This window comes from Fukomys damarensis, unplaced genomic scaffold (assembly GCF_012274545.1).
Source record: "Fukomys damarensis isolate Sample0158 unplaced genomic scaffold, DMR_v1.0_HiC HiC_scaffold_15, whole genome shotgun sequence".
NCBI classification, from domain to species: Eukaryota; Metazoa; Chordata; class Mammalia; order Rodentia; family Bathyergidae; genus Fukomys; species Fukomys damarensis.
Genome location: NW_022900927.1, coordinates 54,658,292 through 54,667,793, shown reverse-complemented (window position 1 = coordinate 54,667,793; position 9,502 = coordinate 54,658,292). Strand labels below are relative to the sequence as shown.

Below are 9,502 nucleotides of genomic sequence, written 5' to 3'. Positions count from 1 at the left end.
CTAAAGAAAAAAGCCACAGTGCTCTCTGAAGGAGTCCAAAAAATATAAAGAAACACGTGCAAAGTTAAATGGTAGAATGAAAATTAGATGAATGCAACTGAGAAGATTTTAGAACTACCTGGTGCTATATCTAATCCAGCATTTCCTAAAATGGTATGTACCTATCACTGGTGGCATACAAGATGATTTGAATATTATTTGAGAATGCATTAGAAAAATCTACACCCAGCACAGCAAATTTCTGGGGTACATGGATATCACTATTTACTCTGAAGCTTTCAATGGAGTTGATTTCAAGAATACCCAAGGGCTGGGGATGTAGTTCAGTGGGGCTGCTGCCTGCCTCACAAACCCGAGGACCCGAGTTTGATCCCCAGTACCAAAACCAAAGCCAAAACAAACAAAAAACAACAAAAAAACGTTGTCAATAGGGAAGGGTGGAGGGGGTGAAGGGAGGGCAGGTGTATGGGGAAAAAACAAGAACCAAAATATATCATGTAAAGGTATAAGATCCCAATGATAAATGTAACTGTATTGTTTGCCTTAAATGGACCAATAAACTTGATTGGAGAATAAATAAATAAATAAAAATATGGCCAGCAACGCACTTGGTTTCTTCTCAAGATTACCCAAAGGAAAATTATCAAGCTGTGTACAAGAACATGGAACTGAAACACCACAAGGTCTGCAGGTGCTGCATGAATGGCCTTGAATTTGGGAAATGCAGACCAATTTCAATTTCAGGGATGCAGAGAAGTTAAATGAGCTCCCCAAGGTCATGAAACCATGGAGATCAGAGATGAGCACACGGTCACGTGACCTGTCCTCTGCGCCCCCCCCATTTCATTCACTACTTCCTGTTGTGCAGATGAGGAAACTGCTGCCTGAATAACAAGTCGTCGTTTTTGAATGCAATAATTCCCATGAGAATCTGCCTGCAAAGTAGAAAGCACAGTCAGCTTCATGGAGAATCAAAGTTAATATTTATAGAGTGCTTACTATGCATGCCGGAATTACAAAGAATTCATACATATTCATGTATGTTAATCCCTAAACCACCGTGTGAGATGCACTGAGATATTTCTAAAATTCCTTTGTTCGTATGAGAAAATGAAGGAGCACAGATCGAGCACCTACCTTAGATTGTAACTTGCGGAGCTGGGATTTGAATCGAGGTAGCCCGGCCCTGGAGTTTATCCGCTATGACACACATAGCTTACTAATAAGTGAGGAGGTAGGTGGAAGAGGCAACTTGTTTACCTGGTGAAATTGGAATGTTCTGTTCACACGGTGTATTCCTTCCTCCTTGAGCCTCAACTTCTCCAATTAGTCACCTTTTCATTCTGTGGAAGGCATGGCTTCTCTCCACCGTCATCTTTGAATGTGCAGAAACTCCTGCAATTAATCTAAGCCTACCAGAAGCAACGCTCTTGTGAGAGTGACGTGTCCCTTTACTACGATGAGAACTATCGGGAGTAGGGGAGTAGTACCACTTCCAACGCTGGAAGGGCACGCGTCGCAGGAGGTGAGAGGAGGGAAGGGTAGTCTGGGGACGCGGTGGGGCTGCGATGGGCAGGAGAAGAGGCCCAGGCAGGAGGCTGCAGGGGTCACGCGGTGGTGCTCGCCCAGCCCCTGGCACGGAGCAGGTGTGCCAAGTTTGTGGGGCGAACGGGCACCCGCTTGGAGGCAGAGCCAGGCAGAAGCTGGCCCGGGTACAGGGCCCGGAGGTGAGAGGGCACCAAAGAAGCACTTGGCCCGCTTTCTCACTGTGCTCCAGGTAAGTCGAAGCAGGACGGCAGGGGCCAGAGACCCAGTCATCGGAGCCGCACCTGCCGGGGTTAGAACTGCCTGCTTTGGGGAAATCACTTCCGGTCTGTGGTCCGAGTGGCCCCAATCCTCCGTGTGGCTTGCGCTTCTTCAGCGTAACAGTCCTTGTTCTCGCTCCGCACAGCGTGCGGGGGCCATCTGGGGCCCGTGACAGCCTCCTGGGCATCGGTGCCCGAAGAGGGTCAGCCCATGGCCCTGGCCTTTATCTCACGCAGGCGCTGACAGCAGAGCCATTCCACACACCTCAGGGGCAGAGAGCCGCGGGAGCCGGGGCCAGGCTGGAAGGAGAGACCCCGGGGATGACGCCCTAAACCCGCCACCGCTTGCAGTTGCACAACGCGCAGGCCCGAGCACTTGCTAAGTGTCAGCGGCACGGCCCCACATCGGGATCAGAAATGCGAACCATCCGCCCAGCACACGCTCAGATGACACGAAAGCTCTCTGCCGCCAGGTGGTGAAGGCTGTTGCACTGGCTGACAGCAGAGCAGGGCATGACTTACTGTAGATCTTGGCCTGGGAAGCCGAACACTGAGTACCCTGTACCCCGCTGACCTTGGGCAGCAAAGGCTTCTGATAAAATGTACTTTTGTTGTGTGTTTGTTTTTCCTGGCAGTCTCATTTTGGGTCATAAATGGATTATTATTTCCATCTGATAAATCCACTCTGGCCTCTGTTACATTCTCTTCGGTGCTTTCAGAAATGACTGAAGGGTTGGTAAAATCATCCCTGGCGAACTCTGCGTGTCCTGACTTTGCACAGAGGCTCAGTTTCCACCGTGTTCACCCTACAGTTGATCCCATGTGCGAGAGGTTGGCTGGAAAGGGCTCCTGAAAGCAGGGGATAGAATTATATTTACACTAAAGCATTCCGTGCCACTGAATGCCAGGAAAGTGGCTCGGACCTCCCCTCACTCGGCCCCGCAACCTTTTTGAAGGACATTGGGCAATCATCAGGGGTTATAAAGCTGGAACAGCATTCCCCCCAGACAGGTCACTTTCCCTGAAGGACAGCTTGGAGGCAAATTTTATTAAGTATCAAGTAGCTGACCCCGAGCAGTATAAATAGCGAGAGAGCATATGACAGGCCCAGAAATGAATGTGGCTAAAACCCTAGGCTGAAGACACTAACCGGGTTTACTGTAGCAGCGCCTTTGCAAGGCAGTCTGCCCAGTCCAGAGAGAGGTGCTGAACCAGGGAAACAGAAGGGCCAAGGCCCAGGCTTCCAAGATGAGCCTTCTTGCTTTTGAAAGCCAGTAGTTAACCCAGGGGATTGGCCTGAGGATAGGTTGGAGGGGACTAAGTGTGGTTTGGAAGAAGAGACTGGTTCTTATTAAACTTCCACAGGCCAGCTAGGTAAGAGCTGGAATCCTGGCTTACATCTGGTAGTAACTGTAAGCATCCACGAAGAGGCAAAAGAAACCCCCAAGTTGAAATTTTTCAAGGGAAATATTGAAGGGATTTTAATTCATGTTCGTTTTCCCCACCGGTCGCTATCTTTACTTTAAGGATACTACCTAGTGTAAATTGTGCTCTAGCGATACTGATCAGGAAATAACACTGAGTTAGGAGGGACCACTGAGCTGTCTGTTATGGCTTGTATCTAAAAATGCCCTTTTGAAGTCTCATTTGTTCAGCTGTAGGGATTTGGGAAGGCAATTAGATCTCATCAATGGATGAGTCCACTGATAATTTGATGGTGGAATGTGCTGTTAGGAGGTGGAGGCTGGTTGGAAAAGTAGGCCCTTGGGAGCAGGTCTTTGAAGGTTATGTCCTATCCCGAGTCCCTCCTTCTCTACAGCTCTTCCTGACCGCCTGGAGTAGAGCCTCGGTCCTCCACCAGACCTTTCCACCATGATGTTTTTGCCTTGGAGGCAGCTGACCATGAATCCAAACCTCCAAAGCCATGAGCCAAAACAAACCCTTTGTTTTTTGGGCTATGGATGTCAGATATTTTTGTCTCAGCAACGGAGGGAGCACTGACCAATACACTGTGTCCAAGGATAGCTTCCTACAGTGGATGTTACTCTCACTCTTTTCTCCATGGCTGGAGCTGCTGATACCTGGGGAGACAATCTTGTGATCCTGTAATGGGGGTGAAAGGTGCCAGGAAGCATGGTGTAAGTTGGACTTCAAATACAGCAAATTCCTCAGGCATTCCTGGCCCTGCCTGCCATCTGTAACGCACACATATTTTGTAAGGGAAGATTTCTTCTTTCAGATTTCAATTCTAAAAATTTCTTGAAGGGTGGCAGTACTGTTACTGTCTGAGAGTAACCACCTGATTATATCACTTCTTGTATATTATTAACAATCAGTGTCTTTACTTTGTACCTAGAGCCAAGACATAAAAGGCCATGAGCTGTCAGAGCCAGTGAGACTCCAGGGGCCTGATATAAAGAGTTCTTCACAGAGGACACTGGGAATGGATGAGGTGCAGTCTTCATTCCCCACTCATCTTTCTCCCAAAGGTTCCTGCATTTACTCGGTATTCACTCTGTTTCTTCTTTGGCAGAAGAACTCTAACGTGGCACTGTACCGGGCTAAAAGACTACATTTCCCAGCTTCCCCTGTTGTAGGGGTGGTTAAAGAAATCTAAGGAGATATTTTCGGGTGGCCAGGATTGCCAAACAAAATACAGGGCACTAGTTAAATTTAAGTTTTGGTAAACAACAAATAATATGAATATACATAAAACATGTCATATATTTATGCATTTTTTATTTGTCAAATTTGGCATCTCTATGCTCGGGGCTTCTAGGAAGATAGAGACACCTTCTGTCTTTTTTCTCCTTTCTCTTCTTTCCCGGGGCATGGATGGAATAGCTAGGGGCTCCGGCAACCACCTTGAGTCCTGTGGCTGAGGATAACGGAAGAGAAAGGCCGAAGACCTGGGTCCTGATGGTGTACACTGTATGTTCTTACGTACGGGGATAAACCATTGATTTGCTGTGGCCACTAGGGGTGCTTCTGTGATTTTTTTTTTTATCCCATTGCTAGTCCTGCTATGGAACAGCCCTACTGAAGAAAGCATTGTTATTTTTTCTATTTGCTTAAATCCATTTACCATGTGTCATTTTGTTTTTCTCTCTTATGTACCATAAATCACTCTACTTTTACTGACTATAGTTGTAGGGACCCCCAGAGAGGTGAGTAATGTTCCCCACGTCCCTAAATGGGGTCTTTTACACATGCTTCGCATGGTGTTAGTAGATGACTATTTTGCAGACTGCCTTTGTATATTATCAGTAATTACTCCCAATAAATAATAATAATGATAATGATAACAATAATAATATTCCTAAAGAAGAATAGTTCTTATCTCTGCACAAGGATTTGGCTTGACAACTCAAATCCTATGATACAGTGGAACCGCTGAATTATATTTCCAAAATTATATCACAGCTTCCCCTCCATTCCATGAAGTTTGGCTAAGGAGACTCATGTGCCGAGGGAAAGCCAATTTGCAGGCACATTAATAATTCAAGAGTGATGTAAAACTGAGCTCCTTCAGCTCTGAATATCCACTGAAAGGCATTCTGGGAAGTGAAGGGGTTTGTGGGACTGGTCTTTGTGCATTCAGGCCCAAACTATCTGGCTGAGTGCCGCTGATCATGCAGGGAAAGAGCAGTCACCCGGGCTGTGAACTGTATGAACACTGCCTTACCTTTCTGCAATGGAATCTTTTGAAGGTTAAGTAACAGTAAATAATCAACCAAGATCTCCCAGATTGGCTGCATTTACATTCTCTGAAAAACATTTCTCCCCATGAAGATGAATGATTTCGGAGTGAGAGCAGTACTACTTTTAGGATTCCTTCTTCAAACGTCCAGAGAACAAGATCGGGCCTGGCCTGGCTGGCAGAGGCCAGATGCTGCCATGAGGCAGAGGGCGGTGGGTTAGAAGTTAAGGGCCAGAAGGGGGAGAAAACTCTCAGTTCATTTTAAAAGGCTTTGCACTGGCTCTGCAACACCACCTGTGAGCAGGAAGGGACAAGCAGAGTCTTGCCCTACAACTCTCAGAAGGCTCAGAGAACCTGGGAACCAAATCTCAGCACATGGGTTACATTACAGACAAGAATGAATAGAGCAATAAATATTACAGCAACGGAGAGAGGTTCACCTAGGAGACCCGGCTTTGGGGTCTGGTGATAAGTCCTGATCGAGATGGTTAGCTCCGAAGACAGGGTAGTAAACAGAAATGAGTTGAAGGAAAGTAAGACCAAAGCATAGCTGTTCATTAATACTACAGTTACAATGTTAGGGGGAGATGAACTTTTTTTTTGTTCCGAGTACATTGGCGTATACATAATATCCATGTAGTACACGTTCATTGAGGATCTATTATGTGCCATGTGTTATGCAAAGTGCTTGGAACACACTGAGTTTCATAGTGCGGGTGGCAGAAAGGGCCACAGTGCCTTTGAACTTCACAAAAAGATTAGGCTTTTACAAGGTCGATCTATTCCTGGTTCTTATAAAAGCACAGCTAGAACCAGCCACCTTCTACCTGCTGTGTAATCCCTTAAGATCACCACAAGTGCTATTCTAAACTAAAGCGCAATACATCTTGGTAGGCAAGTTAGCAATTTCTTTCTTTGTTTTTTTTTTTAATAGGCTTGTGATAAGCCCTGTAGTAAAAATTAGAAGACTTCAGGACCTCACACTTGCGAGGCAGGCGCTATGATGCTGAGCTAAATCATCAGCCCCCAAATTAGAAGACTTTTATGTTAGAAATTTTTGTTACTAAATATAATCATATATTCAGTTGAACTAAGTTTAAGCATTTATAAAATGAAATGGTAGAAAGTATGAAAAAGATAATATCATGAATCCTGGTTTAAGGTAAGCATTGGGGAGACAGATAGCCACTCACCAGACCTCGGACTGCTTACTTAAATCTCTTAACGCCTCGGTTTCCTCATCGGAGAAGCGCGAATAACAGGGCATTTTCGGTGAGGATAAAATGAAATTAATAGTTAGGTCCTAGGTTCAGTGTAGGGCACAATGGATGCCTCCCAGGGAATAAAGCTGTTTCTGTTTTACTAAAAACTGGCTAGAATCCTTGATATGGTTGTTCATATGCACGCATGTATTTGTGTATCTGTTGTCACTAATATTTTGGAAGTGGCTATGTGAACATTCTAAACACATGGGAGGTGCAAGTACGGATGGATTCATTTCGCCCCTTAATCAGTACTTTGCAGTGTCATGGGTAAATCCCATTTGCTACAGAATCCCCCAACCACAGACTGTAGAAATGTACGGATTTTAAGGGTCAGGGCCTTCCAGCTGGCGTCTTGTTCTGGCTCACGGTTTCTCCCAGCTTCTTCGCCTCTTCTCTCCCACGATACCTGACAGAGAGGAGGGAGAGGGCCAGCCGTCAGCACCTCCTACCTGCCTGCCTCTGCCTCTGGTCTCCTCTCCAGCTTGTGCTGTTGGCACGTGGGGTCCTGCTGTGGGTGGTGAACTGTGGGTCTTTGGAGGGCCCCACTTCCAGATCAGTAAGCTGCACGGCTGTGGCCCCACGGCCTCGTATGTGATGGCTCTTGGTCTCTCTCTTACATCTGCAGATTTGCCTCACGATTTATGTGTAATTTTATTGGCATTTTGCAGTGCATCCCATGAAGGCAATTTTTGCTTTTAGACACACATACACTAAGCAAATAATCCCCACAATGTGTTTTTTCTTCCCCATTTCTGGGTCACCGCACCACCGGCCATGGTTCCTATACCTCCCTGGGGTCCCCTCGTTGGATAGGAGCCTTTGCCATCACAGGCCACTGTCTGCTTTTTCTGCTTTCTCAGCTGCACTGTGAGTGCTTTCAGTCAGGCATCGGGGCCTCACACTTCCTCCTTCTTTGTAGGCAAGTGTAGGTCTTGCACACTGTTCACTGACCTTATGAACCATTACCCAAGAATAGACACCTTGTCTACCTCCCTGCCGTGTGTGGGCCGCTGGCCGTGGGTTTCCAGGAACTCCATTCTAATCGGGGAGGCGGAGGGAGCAGAGATGAGCTGATGACTCGGTCTCCTCTTGTCCCAGGCAGTCCTGTCCTCCGCTCCCCAATTTCTCTCTCCAGTCTGCTCAGTGGGTGTGGGAATGGAAAGACAGCAATGACAGAAGCTGGGAGAGTGCGCATCAGGGCCAGGGACGAGCGTCCTTAGCAGCCACCTGAGGGTTCTTTCATCCCTCCAAGTGTCCAGCAGCCCCCGAGGCCCAGCTGCGTGGCCGCCCCTTCCCTCGACACTGCCCGTTCTGTTTTCCATTTCTCTGTGACTTCCTGCTCCCCTGTTGACCGATGACCTCATGTGGGTGTTAACAGGACCACCTCCGCAGCCCACCACTCTGCTTTATGAAAACTGCACAGGTGGCTGCTACCGTGGACCCTTGACTTTTGAATTCAATTCATTCCCGGGGCCGGTTGTACCTCAAGTTGGCCAATTAAAGGCTCGGCTCCTCTACACAGCCTTCAAAGTCTCTCTCCTGGAAACAGGCAGATCTCAGTGTCCTTAGACATTGACCCAACACAGGAAAGGACATTGTAATGTTCCTTCCAGAACTCTCTAAGGGTTAAATCTGTATCTGAGCACATCTGGAAGCACAAGTGGCTGGCATTCAAGACTTCGGTCATAAGTTAAAACCAAAATTCTGGTCATAGCCCAAGTTGTTTGTATGTTAGGCTGGTCGTAACTCAAGGGTCCACTGCAGTTGTCAGATGTCATGTGTGACCTTCAGTCCATTTATTTGATCTCTCTGCCTCATTTAATTTTGTCAACCACTTCTCCCTCCTTGACTTTCTCTCTTCCCAGGCCATCTTGGGCGTTCCTTTGGGTTTCCCATCAGCCCTACCCTCCCACCCCTTCTTTCTCTTTGGTGCTTAACGGGCATTGTTCCCCAGGGCTCCATACTGACTCGGAGCTCTGTTTAACTCTCCTATTGTACCCCTTTGCCAGGGATTCTCGTTTGTACCCGTGGCTTAGTCTCAGTGCTGTACCTACGACAGCCACACAAACCCACTCCCCTCTCCAATTTTCTGCCTGTCAGCGCTACTGCTTTGGGATTGCCTCAGCTCATTTTCTGGCCCTGTGACTGAATACACTTATGACTAGGTAACCCAGAAGGGAAAGAGATTTATTTTGGCTCCTAGTCCTGGAGGCTAGAAAGTCCAGGAGCGTGATGCCGACTGCTGTCTGGCTTCTGATGAGGCTTGAGCCCCAGCAGATAGCAGAAAGGCAAGTCAATGCATGTGGAAAAGAGCCTCCCCTTGCAACAGCGAAGTCATCACTGCTCTGCCCCATGGCCCTGAATACCTCCCCCGGGCCCCATCTCCAGCTCTGTTGGAGCACAGTCAAAGTTCAACATGGGTTTCGGGGAAGCCACGCTATATTTGAGCCATAGCAAGGATTAGTTTCCAACACAGGAACTTTTTTTTTTTTTTTTTGTTACCGGGGATCAAACTCAGGTCCCTGTGCTCACAAGGCAGGTGGTGGAACCACTGAGCTAAATCCCCAGCCCCTACATCATAGGAACTTTGGGAGACACTTTTAGACCATAGCATTGTATGACTAGCCATGCCTGCACTTTTATGTCCTTTGTCTCATCTGATCCTCACCCAGTGAGCTTGACAGTGCTACTACCCTATTCGGCGGGTGAGAAAATGAAGACTCTGGAAGGTG

General features: G+C 47.3%; 1 long non-coding RNA gene across 1 annotated transcript; it reads left to right on the top strand.

The window, feature by feature from the left end:
- The first annotated feature begins 1,203 nt into the window (after positions 1 to 1,203).
- On the top strand, positions 1,204 to 2,389 carry LOC104865619. Its single transcript, XR_781226.2, has 3 exons — positions 1,204 to 1,234; positions 1,353 to 1,525; positions 2,043 to 2,389. It is a non-coding gene; the product is annotated as an uncharacterized LOC104865619 (long non-coding RNA).
- Positions 2,390 to 9,502: the final 7,113 nt, after the last annotated feature.